The 20,738-nt window shown below is 47.2% G+C and overlaps 1 long non-coding RNA gene across 1 annotated transcript; it reads left to right on the forward strand.

Moving 5' to 3' along the window:
• The first annotated feature begins 10,230 nt into the window (after positions 1-10,230).
• LOC144281021 (uncharacterized) lies at positions 10,231-20,694 on the forward strand. The gene is made up of 3 exons (XR_013349478.1): positions 10,231-10,466; positions 12,414-12,520; positions 20,340-20,694. It is a non-coding gene; the product is annotated as an uncharacterized LOC144281021 (long non-coding RNA).
• Positions 20,695-20,738: the final 44 nt, after the last annotated feature.

Below are 20,738 nucleotides of genomic sequence, written 5' to 3' on the forward strand. Positions count from 1 at the left end.
GGTACTGGGGAAAGTGGACTGTAGGGGGGTGAGGTAGAGGCCCAGGGACCTCGCGGTTCTGACAAGAGGAGGTGGCCTGGGGTGCAAAGCAGATAAAAAGGAGCCATGTAGCTGTGTGCAGCAGAGTGCTGGTCATGTGACTCTGCCTGCAGCCAGCCAGCCCTACCCTTTATACTGCTGCGTGCAAAATGAACCTGGTTACAACAATAAAATATTAATCTAAAGTAAATTTTGGAGAGATTATATAAATACACAACTGCTTTAGCTTTAAGATTACTTATGTTTGAACAGCAGGTTGCATGTCTTAAAGTCTAGCTCCTGAGAATGTATGTGTAGGCCACGCTTGCGTTGATATCAATCTGCATCCCTACAAACTAGAGGGCTCCCCATGCAACCCACAATAAGTTAATCAACAAAGAGGAGCTAACCGTAAGTTATCATCAAAGACCAAGAAGAGCAGTAATTTAAAATCATGACCAGCTCAAGATAGTCCTATGGTTGCAGCAAGTCATTCTAGACTCACTGGGGACTTGTGGTGACTTTTTTGGGCCTGTGCCTCACGCAGTCCACAGGAAGACCTCATACTGCATGGCTGCCTTCTTCCTTGGGAGAACAGTGAGTTGGGGTCCACTGTAAACCTTAGTAAATTTTAACATGAGTGGGATCCCTGGGTGGCGCAGCGGTTTAGCACCTGCCTTTGGCCCAGGGCGCGATCCTGGAGACCCGGGATCGAATCCCACATCGGGCTTCCGGTGCGTGGAGCCTGCTTCTCCCTCTGCCTGTGTCTCTGCCTCTCTCTCTCTCTGTGTGTGACTATCATAAATAAATAAAATTTAAAAAAAAAAAAAAAAAATTTTAACATGAGTTAACAAGTCCCAAATACTAGTAATTCAGTAATAACTTTACCAGGTAGGTATTTGCTAAGTAATCTTCTGATGTAAAATGAAATTTTATACAGATTAAAGGGAGGACCTTTGAGTGATGTAGAAGAACCCTCCCAGCACTCCAGGGGACTAAATATTCTACACTGTCAAGCCTTGGCCTTGAGCAATAGAGTTGCCTGAGATAGTTAATGAAAATGCAGCTTCCAGGGCCCCCCTTGCAGAGATCAGATGAGTCAGGATTGGGACCTACGAATCTTCATTTTAAACAAACACTTGTTTAATTTGTTTAAAATTAAGAAGGGATGCTGATGTAGGTGGTCCAAAAATAGGAATTTATTGCAAATGCCCCAGAAAAGATTGTGGTATCACTGTGGGCCAGGTGCTGTATGCACCTGATATTCTGAGAGCGTCTCCAGGATGGGTGGGTGCTTTTAAGAATTCTGGGTGGTTCATATAGCCAAAGGTGGGGAAGGCAGTGAGGACGGACCCAAACAAAGTAGGCTCCCTCTGTGGGAGGAATGTTGTGATCAATGAGTGGTGGCAGCTTGGAGAGAATTAAAGGCCTCCTGGTAAGGGTGGGGCTGAGGGACAAGAGACTTAGAAGTCAAGGCCAGAGAGGCAATGAGAGGGGGAGAGGACCATGGAAAAGGCTGGAAAGACATAGAGGAAGTAGTAGAGGAAAAGAAATACAAGGCATCAGTTACCTACCTCATTCACTGCTCACTACTGTGCTGTGAGCTGGGCACTAGCATACCCTTTTACCAGTGGGGAGATGGTGCTTGGAAAGGTTAACCAATTGGCCAAAATACGTATGGAGTCAGGATTTCATCCCAGGTTCATATAGTTCCTGACGTTTTGCTCCTTACCTAGTGCTTTGTCAGGCAAGTAAATGATAGGCAACCACTCTATCCAGCATTTATTCAGTATTTCATTCATTCACCCAGCATGAATGAGCTTCTACTAAGTGTGAAGAGCTGAGATAAGGGTAGGGGACTGACTGATAAACAAAAAGGACATTTTCTGAGACTTTTTTAAAAAAAGATTTTATTTATTTATTCATGAGAGAGAGAGAGAGAGAAAGAGGCAGAGACACAGGCAGAAGGAGAAGCAGGCTCCTCACAGGGAGCTTGATGTGGGACTTGATCCCTGGACCCGGAATCATGCCCTGAGCCGAAGGCAGACACTCAGCCGCTGAGCCACCCCGGCGTCCTTTTCTGAGACTTTGATAGAAAATACACACAATAGGCAACCATGTGCATAATTGCGACTTTGTATTCTTTTTCGTTGTAAGAATAAGAAAGGAAAATTGCAAGCTTTATAAGAAAGACAGCAGGAGATCTTCATTTAGACTGAAGGACTAGAAAAGGCCTCTGTGAGAATGTGATATTTGAGCTGAGACTTGAAAGATGGATAGGAATTAGTCTAGCTGGAGTGTGGGGAAGAATGTTCCAGAACTGCACTATCCAAAGGAATTTTCTATGAGCATGGAAATATTTCATATTTGTGCAATCCAACATGTAGCCTCAAGCCACCTGTGACTATGGAGCACTTGAAAAGTGTCTAGTGTGACCAAGGAACTGAATTTCTAATTTTATTTAATTTTTATTAACTTAAATATAGATAAGCAGAGAGCCACGTGTATCCAGTGGCCATTGTATTGAACAGCACAGCTCTATAACCAAGGGAAAGTTTATGCAAAGCACCTGAGCTCAATAAGGGTTTGGCAGCTTCCAGGAACCTAAAGTGTTAGGTACAATGAAGAGCCAGGTGAGGCCAGAAGGGAGTGGCATTCAGAGTATGAGCACCTGCAGGCCTCAGGTGGATTTTCAGGTTTACTGCAATAGGGATGTTGAGGTTTTTGAGAAGAGGAATACCTTGGCCAATTTTATGTCTTTTTTAAAAAAAATATTTTATTTACCTATTCTTTATGTCTTAAGAAGTTTGCTCTGGGCTGGGGCAAAAGTATTATAGGCGGTGAAAGTGGGAGAAGAGAAACCAAGGAGAAAGCAATGTTAGTGGTTCGGCTTAAGGTAGAAAATGGAAATGAGAGAACTGAGTGGATTTGTGGTATAATTTTCAGACAGAATTTGACCCAACCCATGGTTTTAAAGATAGAATCTGGCTTCCTAGATCTGTGTTTTCTAATATGGTAGCTTAGAAAGCTATGTGGCTGCTTACATTTAAATTAATTAAAATAATTATAACAATAATAATTTTAATAGTTTTTAATAATAAAGTTTAATTCATTAAAATAAATGAAATAATGTGGCTTGCCTGCCCTAGGCACATTTCACATGCTCAGTGGCCACGTGGGGCCACTGGCTGCCACTATCAGACAGCAAAGCTTTAGTGAGCTTTCCCACCATTGCAGAAACTTCTATTGGATAGTGCTGAGGTACTTGGAAAAGTATTTAAAATAGGATCTAGAAAAGATCAAAGAGTTCATCAAGTAAAACACCCTCATATTAGAGGTGACAAGCCTGAGGACGCTCAGCTGACATTGCTAGAGCAGTACCTACCCCAGGCTCTCAGCCAGAAGCCTCCTCCACTCACCTGCTTTGTAAGCATCATTGACAGAAACACCAGCTTTCCAAAGGGCTTTGCTTCCTAAGCAAAAGGGCTTGCTTCAAGAACAAGGGCAGAGCAGCTCTCGCTTCTCCTTAATGTTTGTTGATGAGAAGAGGTACAGGGGCAGGGCAGAAGGTTGTATGAATGACCTGATGACCCTGCTGGACAAAAGGTGAAGTAAGTTGCTGCGGGCAGGGGCTGAGTAAGCAAAGCTTCCTGGAAGGCTCAGGCCTAATTCTGACTCAGACCATTTAATAGTTCCATGGCAGCCTGGAGAAGGAAGAGTGACATATAAACAATAAAACACAATCATTATTTCCAGCTAGCACTGCCCAGCTCTGTAGACCCAGGGAATAGGGTTCTAGTCCCCTCAGCGGAAAAGAATGCATGACCCTCTGAAACCACACACCGCACAGCGGGACTCATTTTGTCATTCAGCCCCATGTGCTCACTTGGTATCTCCAAAGACATCCCAAAGAAGTGGGTTCCAAAGAACTACCACTGACTCACACTTTATGTATGAGTCTAGACCCCAAGTGGGTCTTGTCTCCAGAGAAGCAAAGAGAAAAACAACAAGAAAAAAACCTGAGCTAGCAAAGCTTCCTGGTGACTTGGTAATTCTGGGAACAATGAAGTGAGTACACAGGAAGTAGGTTAAAAGACAAAAAAAAAAAAAAAAAAAAAAAAAGGCCCTGTTTTTGTCACCTCTGAGCCTCTAGTGATGGGCAGGGCTTAGCTTCAGATGGGTCAAGTGGAGGAAGGGGATGGGGAAGCTGCCTGGGTGCAGGCTTGGGAAGCCAAGGAAGACACAGTGGAGGTCAGCAGGTGTCTAAGACTCTGTGATCCACCCGGGGCCCTGACTTGCTGAACCTGAGACTGCTTCCCTGTGGACAGTGACATGGGTTTGTCTCCACCTTCCTTCCCAGCTTAGGCTGCTCTGGCTTACAGCACTCAGGGCCACCATATTTACCCTTGATGGAGGCAGTGGCATTCTGATGGCCTGTCAGTGTTTCCTGTTGCCCTGTATCTTTTTGGACTATGGACAGATGACCTATGACTATGACACATGAATGTCATCTCCTTCCATCAGTGCTTGGACTCACGTCTTTCATGTTAGCATTACCGTCAGTACTTGAACAGGACAGCCATGTGTTGAGTGCGGCCTACGTGCTGGGCACTGTGCTGAAAGCTTCTCGTGCATTAGTTCACGTAAACCTTGTAATACCCTGTAGGACTACGTTCTCTCCACTTTACCAATGAAGAAAATGAGGCTCAGAGAAGTGAGAGTAACCATATGATCCAGCAATGGTGCTCTTCAATATTTACTCAAACGAGCTGAAAACTTCTGTCCACACAAAAACTTGCACATGGATGTTTATAGCAGCTTTATTCATAATTGCCAAAACTTGGAAGCAACCAAGATGTCCTTCAGTAGGTGGAAGGATAAATAAACTATGGTATATCTAAACAGTGGAATATTATTCAGTGCTAACAAGAAATGAGTTATCAAGTCATGAAAAGACATGGTGAAACCTTAAATACACATTACTAAGTGAAAAAAGCCAATCTGGTAAGGCTGCATATCATATGATTCCAACTATATAATATTGTAGAAAAGGCAAAACAATGGAGAAAATAAAAGTTCAATGGTTGCCAGGGCTTCAGGGGAGGGTTGGATGAATTGGAGCACAGAGAATTTTTAGGGCAGTGATTCATTTATTAAGACCCATAGAATGTACAACACCAAGAGTGAACTCAGATGTAAACTATGGGCTCTGGGTGATGATGTGTCCGTGTAGGTTCATTGATTATAACAAATGTGCTGTTCTGATGGGGGGGGCTGTTCAGGGGCAGGAGGGTTATGGTAAATGGAATGCTGCAATTTCCACTCGACTTTGCTGTGAACCTAAGACCGCTCTAAGAAATAGAGTCCATATTAAAAAAAATATATATATATGTGTGTGTCCCTACCTGTCCAAGGTCCCAATGCTAGTGAACAATGGACCCAGGACCCAAATGCAGGGCTAAGTCAAAATATCCTGTTCTTCACTTTCCTGCTATCCTGCCCCACTGTAGTCTTTCATACCTTAATTGACAGTGATTCCATGATGTGCCCATTCATTCTATTTTCCAGATAAGGAAGTAGGCTCAGAGAGATTAGCTAACTCACTTGAGTCACCAACTGGGTGGGCGAGGAGCTGAGTAGGAACTTGAATCTAGGTTAGCTGGTTCAAAGCTCTGTGTTCTTATCAGGTAACACATTGACTCTGACCTGGAAACTCATTTGGCCTCGAAACACACAGAGACTGGGGTCTTGGCTGATTGCCTCCACCTAGCAGGTACTACAAGACTTTTGCTCCCTGTTGAGTTCTTCCACCAGCTGCTCAGACTGGATGGAGCCCCGTGAACCCCAGGATTTGGGTCGTGTCTCCCCCAAGGCAAAATGCACAAAAAAGAGCTTTGTCATTGGTCCACGCCTTGAACAAAGGGATGTGATAAATGGAGAGCAGGGGCAAGGGAGGTAACTGGGCTTCCCTCATTTTTTCACCAGAGAAGGCTCAACTCTTCTTCCCTTGAGGGTATGGGATTCTGGGCTGGCCAGACCTCCTGGTTTTGGGGGAAAGCTTGCAACGGGGATGGAGAGGTTCTTTAGAAACCCTGGGAACATTCAAGACTCCCTTCTCGCGGGGCACCTGGGTGGCTCAGTTGTTTAAGCATCTGCCTTTGGCTCAGGTCATGATCCCGGAGTTTGGGGATCAAGCCCCACGTGGGACTCCCTGCTCAGTGGGGAGTCTGCTTCTCCCTCTCCCTCTGCCCCTCCCCCCCGGCTTATGTGCATGCTTCCTCTCTCACTCACTTGCTCACTCACTCTCAAATAAATAAAATCTTAAAAAAAATTAAAAGACTCCTCTCTATGTCCCCTCTTTAGAGGGGAGTTTGACAATGCCCTCTCTTCCTCTGTGGGTTGAGGATGTACCTGATTTAAATCCTGACTACATTGGTCTTCCTCTCCTTCTAGTCTTTCTTCCTTTTGCTTCTAGGCCACACCCCTTCCTTGTTCTCTCAGGAAAGGTGGAGGGCACTGGCCATGTCTGTCTGGCTGGCAGGCTGGCACCTTTCTTTCCAGGCCAAAATCTACCTTCTAGCCCACTGATTTCACTGCTCTGTGTGGGGGGACAACCTGGAAAACAACCAAATGTTCAATGTCCTGCTGTAGAAAAGGAGCTTAAAACTTAAGCTGATAACAATCAAGGCTGCCCATGTGGAGTTGGGCAGGTTGTATACTGTCCATGGGTGTTTGGTAGAGGGGTGAGTGGTGAATGGGGTCTGAGATAGAGACTTTGCTATCCTGATCAAGCTGTGCCCCTTTAGCCCAGAGGGGCATCTCTATGGAGCACAGAAGTGCCAGGTGGCCTGAGATATTTTCGAGAGCAATGGTGATCACTGTTCATAATCTGCATTACTCTTGTTTTTATTCCTAAATACTAGTTGACATGGCATGGAAAGGGGCTGAACTTGGGAGTCATGACCCCAAGTTCAATCCAACCTGACTTCTCCACTTTTAAGAGATAAGAACTTTGTAAGTCTCTTGGCCTCAATGTACCCACCTCAAAATGCTCCCAAATACATGTTTTCCTTGGCCCTCACACACACACAAAAGGAAAAATCTCTGTAAGGAGAACAAAGCCATGGGTCACCATTCCTGTTTAACAGAGGAAAAGTTAAGTGGTCTGCCCAAGGACGATGAGTGGTAAGTGGTAGGGAAAGGATAGAAGCTGGTCTTCTCTTGTGGCTCCAGCACAGCCCGCCCCACACAGGGTGCCTCAGGCCTGCAGTCAACAGCTCAATGTTCTCAGCACTCATATGTTCCTTTATTATCTTCTGTGAGTCTCAAGGTGAACCAGAGGGGGCGGACGGTGGGTGCATTTAAGGTGGCCAAAGAGATGTCCATTGTTTTTTGTGGGGGGGGAGGGGAATGGTATTGCATTTAAATATTTTATTTATTTATTTTGAGAGAGAGAGAGTGTGTGTGTGAGAGAGCCAGTGTGTGTGCAAGGAGGGGGAGGGCCAGAGGGAGAGGGAGAGTCTCAAGCGGACTTCCTGCTGAGAATGGAGTGTGAGGCGGGGCTCAACCTCAGGATCCTGAGATCATGACCTGAGAGCTGAAATCGAGAGTCAGATGCTAATTGACTGAGACACCCAGGTGCCCCCAGATGTCCATTTTATCCAACACAGGGATGTGAGCGTCCAGCAGGAGTACCGTTAGGGAGCACAGTGCATCAGCCTTTTGCTGAATGACATTCTCGCAGTTTTGCATAGCCCCTTGCAGTTTCAAATGCACTTCTAAATATAATATTGAAGAGCTCACTTGATCTCCACAGCTCAGGGAGGAGGCGGTGGTTCCCAGAGCAGCTGTTTTATAGACACGGCCGAGTTGGGGGTGTGCGGAGGAGTGGGCTGACTGGCTCAAGCTTGCCCCCCAGAAGGGCCGGGGGTGCACCTCTAATGGGGCATTCCAGTGCTGTGCCAGCACCCTCCCCAGGTCACCCTACTGTTGAGTCCATGGCTGCCTTCCTGGCGTCTATGGAGCCCCCACGCCCCCTCTATTGTCACATTCATATTCTCTCTCTCCCTGTCTCCCCCTTCATACACACACACACACACACACACACACACTCTTTCTCATACATTCTTTTTTTTTTTTTTTTTAAGATTTATTTATTCATTCATTCAGAGAGAGCAAAGAAAGAGGCAGAGACACAGGCGGAGGGAGAAGCAGGCTCCATGCAGGAAGCCTGATGTGAGACTCAATCCTGGGTCCCCAGGATCACACCCCAGGCTGCAGGCGGCACTAAACCGCTGCGCCACCAGGCTGCCCTTTCTCATACATTCTTATGCATTCACACACATCAGCAGTGGAGTGTAGACTTGGACCCCCTCCCCCAGATACATACCCTAGTGGTGGGGTGTAGATTTTGACCCCCCCATATACACACACATTCCAGCTGTGAGGTGTGGACTTGGACCACAGCCTGCTCCCCAGCGGAGAAACTTTCCTTCACCCCAGCCTCTCCAGAGCCGGCTCTACCCCTACCCCCATTCCCCCCAGGCCCCCTGCACCCCCAACACAGACCCAAGCCTGTCCTCACACTGAAAAGACAAGGAAGGTCCTGGCAATTAGAGCTGTGCAGGAGGCATGGGGGAAGAAAATGCACCAACTTCCCCACTTGGTGCTAACACAGGCTTTTCTGTTTTTTCTTTTCTTGAACTTTTCAGCTACGAGGGAAATACACAGACCTTAGTTGGGTTTCTTTTTAAGTAGGAATCAACAGACCTCTTATATCATTTCTTCTAGGGCCTTCCAGACCTCAGGGACGGTTCTGTGTGTGGCTCTCCTCCCCAAAGCCCCTCAGAGCAGAGGTCCCAGCTGGAGATGGCCAGCAGGGACCTCACTTCCTCTCCTTGGGACGGCTCAGCCTTTGGGCCCTCCCCACCCCACCTCCCACCATGTGCCAGGCTCTGCTGAGGAAGGTGCCCCTTTAAGGGCTCTGGGTATTTTCAATCATCTTGTGTTTCTGTGACCTGGAGTGGGGCAGGGCTCAGTGGGGGCTCTCTGGGTATTTTTCTTATTTTTGGACAATCAGCAGAGCAGAAATTCCAGGCTGTGTGTATTTAGAGAAGGCCCCAGGGATCCTCAGAGAGGAAAGTGACATGCTGACCTCCATTCAGATGAGCCCCTGGCAGCCTGGAGGCTTCTCCTTTCCACTCCTGGTGCTCTAAACCCAGGACACACTGTCCAGGGGCTCCCCCAGCTGCTGCAAGAAAGGGGGAGAAGCTGGCTGCAGAGTCTGTCATGGGCTGGCTTTGGAGTTGAGCCGTCACCCACCTCTTCCCCTGCCCTGTCTGCCAGGCATTTCCAGAACACCTCTTGGTGGCAGGCTGTGCTTTCCTCTGCCTGGGGAAACAGCTCAACTCTGGGCCACTTAAGGAGCAACCTAAAAGACGGAGATGCCAGCATGGCCTCTGGTGCATGGGAGCACCCAACAGATCCTCAGGAAGTGGGCAATTATTCCTGGCTGCTCCCAATAGTCTATTGCTGACTCTGTATGTGAGCTTCTTTCATCCCCGCCCCAGCTACAGCTCCCCCAGGCCATGTGCCCCATGTCCCCCAGGACATGCCAGCCAGTTGCTGTTGGTCGCAGACGCTGGCCCAGCACAAACTGACCACCGCCTCCCTCCCCACCGGCCTCAGGCCTTTGGATATTTTTGTAGGGCGCTTACCAGTCTGGGCCCTGCCAAGATCTTCCTTGTACCCAGTAAGCCAGCTGTTGGCAGACAGGTGTGAAAAGAACAGAAAGCAGACATCGTGGTCTGCTGATTTAATTACTGTTCTCCAGAGCAGCCGAGGTTTGGTCTGGAAAGCTCCTAATGGCAGGTCTGTCTGTGCAACAAGAGCAGACATTGTGAGCTTTAAATAAGCGGTTGACAGGCCACTGCTGACAGTAATGTGAGACCAGCCAGTCCGGGCCGACTCCTTGGGCTTCCGCTCTCTTTCTTTCTTGCTGCAGGCAGCAGGCACGTGCTTAGAGGAGCTCCAGCACCTGCCAGGAGGAGCCGGCAGCCAGAATGGGTGGGTGCAGTGAGCCAGCCCCCCAGGGGACACTGAGCCAGCATTGTGATGTCCAACGTGTGCGTGCCCTTTTCATTTATCCACTCAACAAATATTTATCATGCACCTATTATTTGCCAAACGCTGTCCTTTCCCAGGGACCCAAGAGTGAACGGTGCCTCTCAGTGGTGAAGGGTCAGACACCCTGTCTCTGTGAGACTTTTTATTCTCCAGTGCATTTCAGCAGCTGCTTGCACCTGGCTGGGCTGATGGTGCAAAAGAAGGCTCTCCAGCCGCAGTCTCCTGGAGCATCATATGGAATTCAGCCCCAGCTCTGAGGAAGTTCCAGTGTTGGCTCTGGAAAACCCCAGTGAAGGAGGATGGTCCTGTTTGCAGCCTCTCAGGCAAATTATGGCCATCCCAGACGGCCATGGGGGCCAGTCACACCCCATGTGTGTGCATGTGCATGTGTGCGGTTGGATAATTTCATCTGCGTTCAAGCTAGAGGGCAGGACCTTATTTATTCCACCTGTGTTTTTTTTTTTCCCTAAACTGAGATTATTTTCTTTTTCTTGATTAAGTCCAAGGCCTTGCTTTCTTTCTTTTTATGATGCTAGTTTAACTTTATTTTTTTGAAGATCTTATTTATTTATTTTAAAGAGAAACAGAGAGAGGTTGTGGGGAAGGGGAGACGCAGAGGGAGAGAGAGAATCTCAAGCAGACTCTGCACCGACCTTGGAGCCTGACATGGGGTTCCATATCATGACCTTGAGATCATGACCTGAGCCAAAACCAAGAGTTGGCTGCTTAATTGACTGAGTCACTCAGGCACCCCTAGTGTAACTTTATTTTTAAATATTTTAATTGAGATATAGTTGACCTAGAACATTATGTTAGTTTCAGGCGCACAACGTGATGATTCTCTCTAAATATAGACACACATACATATACAGAGAGAGAGAAATGATCACCACAATATGTCTATTTAACATCTGCCACCACACATAGTTATAATTTTTTTCTTCTTGGCCCAGATGGCCAAACACACATATGTGTATTGTGGGGGAAGGGCAAACGCTTATCTGTAAGGATTGGCTATTACTTCAGATATTCTCAGGGATATATGGGACGAAAATCATGGGCAACTAAAGTATTTTGCAGGACGTTTGTGTAGAATGAACTATAGAAGTCATGATCCATCCATTTGCATCTGAGTTCAGAGACTAGGGGATCACACAAGAGGCCTTGTCATGGCTCTGGGGCTGTCAGACTCCAGCCTGAGCCACCCCTCCACCCCATCTTCCCTCCAAGTCAGCGAGATGCAGCCATATCATCTCCCCCATACCATCCTGGACACGTTTGCCTTCCTTCAGCTGTAAGGGTATTGCTCTTGCCCCTCAAATCGTCAGTCTGCTATGATCGAGCAGTAAAGAACTGCACAATGGGGTGATTTTAGCATCGAGAGGATAAAGACTGGACACCTGAACACAATTGGACAACCGATTCCCTTCCTCTCTGGTTTTCTCAATGTACTCTCCCATTTCCTTCTCTCACATGCTTTTATTTTTTTCAGTTTATTATTTATTTATTATTTTTTAAAAAGATTTTATTTATTTATTCATGAGAGACACACAAAGGGGGGATAGAGACACAGGCAGAGGGAGAAGCAGGCTCCATGCAGGGAGCCCGACATGGGACTCGATCCCAGGTCTCCAGGATCATCCCCTGAGCCGAAGGCGGTGCTAAACTGCTGAGCCACCTGGGCTGTCCTTAAAAGATTTTATTTATTTATTCATGAGAGACACAGAGAGGGAGACAGAGACGTAGGCAGTGGGAGAAGCAGGCTCCCCATGGGAGATGGCAGATGCTCAACTGCTGAGCCACCCAGGTGTCCCTCACATACTTTTATTTGAAGCTAATATCGAGGGCCTGCTTCATGTTGGGCACTGTGTTTATATGCATCGTTTCCTGGAAAACAATCTTGTGAAGAAACATCATGAAACCTTAGTTTCTGGAAGAGAGAAGTGAAGTTGTGCAAGGAACCTAGTGTGCCCAGTATCCCCCACCTACTTACAGGATTTGATCCCTATGGTCTGACCTCAGATCTCCTGCCCCATTCACTGTACTATGCAGACCCTCCCGGACAGGTGATGCCTGTGTCATGTGTGTCTCATTCATTGTTAAGGTGAAGGTTTGTCCCTGAACCTGTCATTCAATTAATTCAAGAAAGTGGCTGATATTGTCTCATTTCTTGCTTACAAGACTTGGGGCTCTACATCTCTACGCCCTTAGGTGAAACCTGCCCAGGTCTATAGCCCACAGGTCCCATGAGAGTCACTTGTCTTTTCTAGGTCCACCGTTGTAGATGGCCCTAGAGGGGACCACCCACAGAAGGGGGATGATGCCAAAGCTACACATGAAGTCCTGCTCCAATGCCCATTCTCTGTATGATCTTTAGGTAAGTTCTTAAAGCCTCAGTTTCCTCATCTGTGAAATGGAAGTAAAACAAGAACCTGCCTTACAGCACTATTGCTGGATTATATGAGGTACCTTGCAGTAGGCAGTTAGCGGAGCTGACATAGTATAAGCACTCAGTAATTGCTATCTATAACAGGTCCATGGTCTGTTATCTGATTCTGAAGTCAGAAAAGCTCTGAAAATTGTATATGTGGTGTCAAAACTCATTTGGAAGCGAAGCCTCTCCTGAAGTGATGCATAGCTATATTTAGAAACGCTAATGAGGTATTGCTGTGGAGCCGCTGGGGCTGTTACATGATGCATTGTACACGCGTCACATTGCCCATCTAAAGTCTGAAACACTCTGAATCCTGAAACACACCTGGTTCCCAGGGTTTAGGATAAGGGATTGTGAACCTGGATTACTTATAAGTGCAGAGTCAGTATGTCCTCTGACTTTCAATAGCAATGACTGTCAGCTCTGGAACTCTGAGAGCCAAAATCCTGGAAGGAATGGAAATAACTCTTTTCTCCTAGAAGGAATTAGAGATTGATATTTAAGAACAGAAAGCATGAGAAGTCATGAAGTCAGATGAAATTCAATATATTTCTTGCTTCTTTGTTCTTGTGATCATTAGAGAGCTTCTATAGGGAGATGGTCCTAGATGAGGAATTATCTTTTAAGACCATTTCAGTTCCCAGATCCCAGGGTGTCATGATTGCTTCTTGCTTGTTCAGCATCCTGCTAGGGAGGCCTGGGGAAAGGAGAGCAGACCAGTTGTGTCCTCTCAAGGAATCTATGCTTTCACTGAGGTTAAAAAATACGTGCTCTTGAAACAGGGAGTAGTACGTTAGAAGGTTAAAGTAGATCAGAATATGTTAAAAGATGAAGAGATCAATGCTTAAGTGAATAACAGAGATAGTATGTACTGTAGGACTTCAGGAAAACGACCTCCAAGGTGTGGGAGCTAATTAAGGGTAAGTTAATTCTTAGAGAGAAAAGCCCAAGGAAGGGGTAGGAAAGGAGAGGAGTGGAAGGGAAAGCAGGGGCTTTGGAACTCAAGTCGACACTCCACAGGTAGCCACTATGTGGCTTCAGCAATTTGGCTAAACTTTCTCAGTCTTTGTTTCCTCCCCTCTAATGTGGAGTGGGTTCTATCTCTCTCCAGCTACAAATACTATAAATATTAGATAGAATACTGTATGTAAAGTGTTACCAGAACACCCCTTCTTCTTTTGGTGGCTCTTCCCTGCAGTTTGGCTCTCAGAATCTTAGCTCTCATTTGCTCCATGATTGCCTATGTTTGATAAAGGCATATAAACCAGGAGTACCCAAGCAACCAACCAGCCATTCAGTCAAGGCCTCAAACAAATGTCCCCCTACCCCCACTGCAGCATTTGACAACTCTCTCCTGTGCAGCCGCTCCAATCACTGTAGTCACACCACATCCTCTGTCCAGCAGTGGCCTTTGAAAGCCAGCTGGTCCATGGAACTTTGCCCTCAAGTCAGAGATGTTTGTTCTCAGGAGATCTCTTAGGACCTCTTGGCCTGTTAACGCACAGCACCACCCCATGAGAAAGTTCCCAATAGGTGGCGATTGCCCTGATATCTTGACTCCAGTGTCATTGTCCAGTTTCAGTAAGTCATGAAAATACCCAAACCATATAAATCGTACCTATCAACTAGGGGAGAGGTCAAAGGAAATGTAAAAACAAAGGAGAGTAGAGGTTCATGGTCAAAATGCAGGGGGAGAGAAGGCTGCATCAGATCTAATGCAGAAGGAAAGGGGAAGAAATAGTTGCCAGAGCAGAGTTGACACCAGAGCCCACCACACAGAAGCAGGGGGCTCAGGAAGACTGTCTCAGTTCTGAGGGGCTGTGTCTGCACCCCAATATCAACATCAGGTAAAGCTAGTACAAAGAAGGCTATGGTTGAATAAAACTCTTAGTGGTACGGCAGCAGTGGTTTGGTAGTACTGCCCTCATTCCACCTGTATGGAGGATGAAAGGTCCATGAGGATCCTTTCTCCTGTGGGGGCTGGTCTGGAAGAGCCCAAGGGCCTCAGGGACCAGTGACAGCAGGGAGAGCAGCCTGCCTAAAGTAGACGGGATGCTTGGCAGTTTAGATGCAGAGACTGGAGGATTTTGAACACCAGACTGAGCCTTCATCTGCAGCTACTGGGTGCCTGGGCAGTGTTGAGAGAACCAACATGGTGATTAAAAATGGGGTAAAGGGTACCCTGTGATGACAGGTGAGTGTGAATGTTTCAACAAGGAAGGGAAAGAAGACATGGAGACGAACAGGAATAAAAAGGAAGGGATGGGTCCTGCTGATATTTTTGTAATTTTGTTCAAATGAGTTTTATTATTATTTTATCAACTTAAGTTTTTATGGGATTTATTGTGGTGAAGTTCACATAAGATCGACCATCTTGGAGTGAACAATTCAGTGGCTCTTAGAATATTCATAATGTTATGGAATCACTACCTTTATCAAGTTCCAAACTTTCTCATTGCTCCCAAATAAGACCCTGTACCCACTAAGCAATTTCTCCCCATTTCCTCCTCCCTCCCGTACCTGGTAACCAGCTGTCATCCATCTTTATGGAGTTCCCTTTCTCTGAAATATTGTAGGTAAGTGGAATGATATGTGACCTTTGATATTTGGCATCTTTCACTCAGCATGGCTTTGAGTTTCATCCACATTGTCGCATGCATCAGTATTTCTTTCCTTTTATGTGTGGATGGACCACATTTGTTTACGCATCCATCTGTTAATGGACATTTGGGCCGTTCCACAATTTGACCATTGTGAATAGTCAGTAGAAACCTAGGTGTACCATCCTGGTCACATTCTGAAGATGACTCTGCTGCTGTGTCTTTAAGCAAACTTTGCTTGGAGGCTGTGACAAGTCAGACTTTGGGAAATGTATTTCAGAGGTCAGGTACCAGTTTCAATCACTGGTGAACCAGGACACAGGCACCACTAGGCAGAAGAAGCTAAATGTTAGATAGCTCCATCCTAGGGAAACAGCTCCAATTCAGCTCAAGAGGCCTGGGAGAGACAGTGTGGTCTGGTGGAGAGCACCCTAGGGTGGAGTCAGAAGGCAGGGCGGTATTTTAGGATGGCTCTGTCATTCCCAGGTTGGGTAGTAGCTGAGTAGGTCTCTGAAGCTCAACCTCCTCCTTTCTCAAATGTGCTGTCACCCCTGCTGGCCTTATCACAATGCTGATAAAAGGCTGCAGGGCCTGTCTCCTGCGGGAGCTACTCAAGCAGTCAAGGGTCACACATTTGTGCAGTGACTGTTGTTTCCCTGTTAGAAGACAAGCAAGCTGACTCTTGAGTCACTCTTAGTATGCTCTTGTGTGAGTCACAGGATGTTATCTGCAAGTATTAGAAAATGAAAATCTTCAGAAGGCTACTGGGTAGCCCACAGAATTAGAGAAATCAATAATCAGCCTCCAAAGTCAGGGACCACATAAGGGCTGGGGTGCCAGGGAAGGGGATGGACTGCTGGGACAAAGAAGCAATGGTCATTTTTCTGCCTTGGGTGGCTCCAGTCAAGGTTCCTGATCCTAGGAGAAGGTCTGGATGATGGGTCACCAGACTAGGGGAGGACAAGACTCCCTGACTGGCAGCTCCATCAGGCCTGCACACTGGTGTGGGAGGTGGAGGTGGCTCACCAAATGCAAACAAGGGAGAAGTTAACAGAAGGAAGAGGAAGTGGGCTCTGGGAGGCCCTAGAACCACAAACGTCCACCAGAGACAAACTCTTTGCACTGTTTGTGCAGAAGCAAGCATAGCTGGGGCCCTGGCACCAAAGGCTCTGGGGTTACCCTCAAAGCAGAGTTCAAGTTGGGGTGACCAGGGATTTGGGGTGAAGGTTGTGGCCTGGCACCTGCATACCCCCTGGGAGGTGCTGCCCTTCTGTGCCACATTCCATGTGTGAGGTCCAACAGCTCTGCCTGAGAGGCCTGGACCAAATGACATCTGGTAACTAAAAATATCCTGGCTCCAGGGAATCAGCAGAAGGAGGCCTTCCAAAGCCAGCCAAGGTCCTCAATATATGTAGGAAACGATTAATCACACCCTGTGATTCTGCTTGGTATGAGTTGTCTTTACACTTTAAAAATAAATAAATGTGAACTGAGGTCCACCCGCCCCTCCTTTCTTTAATCATCCATGTCGGAAGTGGTTGGTAACCCCTACTGCCCATGTTCCCCAGGATAGGGTGCCCTGCTTCCTGGGAAAACAGGAATTTCTCATCAGATCAACAGGAAATTCTATTTTTATTGATGTTAGAATTAAAAATACCACAGGGAGAGAGGGACACTCTCATATTCAAGCAGGGCACTAAATTTATCCTCCCACTGAGGTGCTCCCCTCCAAAATTGTTGTTCCCAGCGCTCATTCCTGGGTTTGCTCCCTCTGAGACTAGCCCCGACAGTGTAATGAGACAAGGAGCTGTGACATTCTGACTTGGTTTGCTCTCTGATCCCAGGCAGCAATGTTGCCATGAGGGTCACCAGGACTGGAGGAAGGCTGTGCTCCATTCAGGTCATGATCCAGCTGGGGGACCTATTCCAGAGACACTCGCAAACATGATGAGATAGCTCCAGCATTCCAGAGCCACCTGAGCAGTCCTGGCCAAGAGTGGCCCTGCAGTCCTTGTACCCATTCCCCCCAGTTTGGAGAATGGCATTGATTTGCTGTGAGAAGCCAGCCTCCAGAAAATCAGGGAAGGAAAGCCAAATTTTATGGAGGCCTGATTGTATGCCAAGGACATACTAGGGGGTACTGGCGGGGCCGGGCCATCCGATGTGTCCAGCAGGCATCAAGGGAAGGTAGCAGCATCGGCGTCTTTCCTGTTTTACAGAAGAAAGAGCAGACACTCAGAGAGGTTCTCGGGGATTGGAACCTGGCTCAGCTTGATTCCAGAATCTATAGTCTTTTCTCTTGACCCTCTATACTGCGTTCAGCATCTTGCTGCAGGTCGGAAGCAAAGCCCGAGGACCTAGTGGCCACTAGTGTGAGCACTGCCAGCTGGATGAATGGCAGCGCTTGCAGGCCTTATTTCTCCTGGAAGGAGCATCGGTCCATTTTGCAGCGTGGCTGCCTTTGTTTGGCCTTTGCTGGAGCACAAATAACTACCTCATGCAGAGGGCGGTGAGGAATTCCCTCAGCATGCAGCTTGCTTGAACTTGAAAGTCACGTGGCTCCTTCTTGTAACCCTGCTAATGTACCCTTAGCCTTTTGTCTGGGATTTGTATAAACCAACATCTTATTTACTTGCTGAGTAGCGTTTTTGGTTTGTTCTGGTTTGGTTTATTTTTTAGTGGTACAAACTCAAAGAATGTTACGTAGCACCTAGGCTTTAACTCTGCCTCTGAAGCTGGGATCTGGATGGAATTCACTTCTCATCTTGGGGCCTAAGTCTCCTCATCTGTAGTAATGAGGGGCTTGACTAGGACCTGTGTTCTCAGTCCAGAGGCTACTAATCACAAGGTAGCACCCCAAATGTGACTCTTCTAAACTGCGATGTGCTGCAAATCTAAAATACACACTGGATTTTGAAGATTGCCCCTAGAAAGAATGTAAACTATTTCATTAATAATAATTATATTGATTACCTGTTGAGATGACAGTAGTTTGGGTGTAATGAATTTCACCTGCCTGCTTCTTTTTGCTAAGGTGGCTATTAGAACATTGACATGTATATGTGATCGGGACCATGTTTCTCACGGACAGGTTGAACTAGACCTTCTGGGGTCCTTTCCATTTGTGATGTGGTCAGGTTACTTGTACAGGGTTAGGTGACGGGGCGGGGCGGGGCTCAACAGAGGCTGTGGAGGCTGCAGGGACCTCTTCCTCTGGCTGCTCCTCTGCCGTCGCTCTCATGTCCTCCACAGAGCTGGCCCACAGTGGAAAGGGCAAGCCCACAGCTACCGGTGCCCTTGCAAACTGGTGTCTGTGGCAAAATGTTTGCCCTGACAGACACTGCACCAGGTCATGGCCTGTCCTCTCTGCCCCAATAAGAAGAGGTCACCCATACCCTGAGATCCTTCCTCCTCGAGGGTTGAGCACCCCTTAAGAAGTGCCAGGCATGTGGCTAATGGCTGAGGGGTAGCCTCAACTTCTGCCACTGTGTCCAAGAGTAAGAGCGAGTCTGCCACATTTTAGAACCTTGATAAGTGTCTTAACTTCTAAAGAATTGGTTCCTGAGATGCTTGGCTCAGTAGGTTAAGTATCTGCCTTCAGCTTTGGTCATAATCCTAGGGTCCTGGGATTGAGACCCACATTGGGTGCCTGATTATCTGGGTGTCTACTTCTCCCTCTCCCCCTGCCACCACCACCCCCCTCCCTGCCATGCTTGCTCACTCTCTGTCTCTCAAATAAATGAATACAGTCTTAAAAAAATAAAAATCTAATTCTTTTCATGCAGAGGCAGCCTAGAGAAAGAACAAAATACAAAAGAAAGGAATTAAGTGCTAGTCCTAGACAGAAACTCAATGACCAGGTGAAAAAAGGCTAAAAGCTCTTAGAATAGTCAAGAATTGGGGTGTGATCAGAAAAAAACAAAAGAAGCACACCCAGGACAAAGCAAGGCCATGCCTCTCATTGTAGAACACCTATTGCCAAGAGCCCAATACTTCTGTGGCATCAGTTAAAGTCTTGTGAGTGTTAGTTCAATGAAGGGGCAGGTAAAGGCAGGGTCTGGTGGAGGAGACTCAAGCATAAACTACCTGTGGGCAACTGTATGAGGACCTAGGAGATGGGAAGGGAGATTCGAGAATGGGTCACCACATCTGCCTGGCCTTTGCCCCACCTGAAGAAAGCAGTGTTGGTCATTCCTATGGGAAAGCTAGGATACACCTGACGCCACCGTGGATCATCAGCACATCCTAAGTGCCTCCTCTGTGGGGGTCACCATAATGAACCCTGTGGGGAAGGTCAGGCACACAGAGCAACATAGAGCAAGAAAGCCTCAGAGGGATTTTTGCTCTATATTGTCATTCTAGAAGAGGAGAAATTGAGGCCTGTGGGCAGGAGGGATTTACCTAGGATCACTCAGGACTTGGAATGCCAGGAGGAGGGGTGTGTGCCTTATTTGCTAGGCCCTGGAGGTTCTGAGCAGGTCTGTGAACTTATGAAGCAGTGTTGGGATGACATTAGCAGCCCCAGGCAGGGCAGGGGGTGGATAGCAGGTAGGAGGCCACTGCTATCCTTGGGGCTGGAGGTGATAAGGGGGTGACAGTGGATGGTGTAGAGGGAGGAATAAAGATAAGCGGGAGGTTTTGAGTCATACAAATGAAGAAAGGTGGCATCTGCAGAAAGGAGGAAGTCAGGATGGGGAGCACGTCTAGAGTGAGGGAGGTGGGGAGCTGTGCTCAGTTCTAGAGATAAACCATGGGATCTCTGTTCTCTTCTCCCGAGAAGGCAGAAGGCAAGGGAACACATGGAGAGAGAGCCCTAGATGGTTGTCTAGTGTGCTAGTGGGCTGAAGCCCTCCTCCTGGGTTGAAATTTCAAGCCAGTATCCCCAGAACCCCCAGAGAGGATCCTCTAGCCATCCAGCCTGTGGTGGATGTGCAGATGGCCCGAAGGGTACCCAGGGCTTTCCTGAGAGGGAACAGGAGTAACCCCAAGGGCTTATGGGGGCTCCCTCTTGAACTCTAAAGTAAGAATCAGGCAGGATTCTCCTGCCTGGTCTAGAGTCATGGTCAAAGGCATGAGCGAAATTCAGAGCCAAACAAAGGGGAAGCCCAGGTATCAGATGTCCTGTCTCATTCCTGACTCATCATTTTGTGCATTTTGTCCAGATCTCAACTTGCTGCTTCTCAAGCAATCATCCTGAGCTAATCTAGAAAAGATGTTGACACACCCTCCCAACCCCTGCTGCTCATGATCATCCGAGACTCTATGATTATTTAAAGTAATAATGAAAAGCAAAACAGGAAATTCTTATCCGTTTTGGCAGGAAATTCTTTAGCTGCGTGGAAGGTGCTGCTCTGGGGGTCTGTGCCCTCCAGGAACTGTTTGGAAATGATTTATGGTTCAAGATGGCGCCAGTCCTTCCTCAACCCACCGCTGTAGACAAGGGAGGGATAAGCTGGACCCTGGGAAGCAAGGCCTGCATTATCTCGGAATGTGCATTTCTGTTGATAACATGTTCATTGTCTCCACTAATAAGTTATGGTCCTGTTTTTGTCTTGCCTCTG

This window comes from Canis aureus, chromosome 12, assembly GCF_053574225.1.
Source record: "Canis aureus isolate CA01 chromosome 12, VMU_Caureus_v.1.0, whole genome shotgun sequence".
Taxonomy (NCBI): Eukaryota; Metazoa; Chordata; class Mammalia; order Carnivora; family Canidae; genus Canis; species Canis aureus.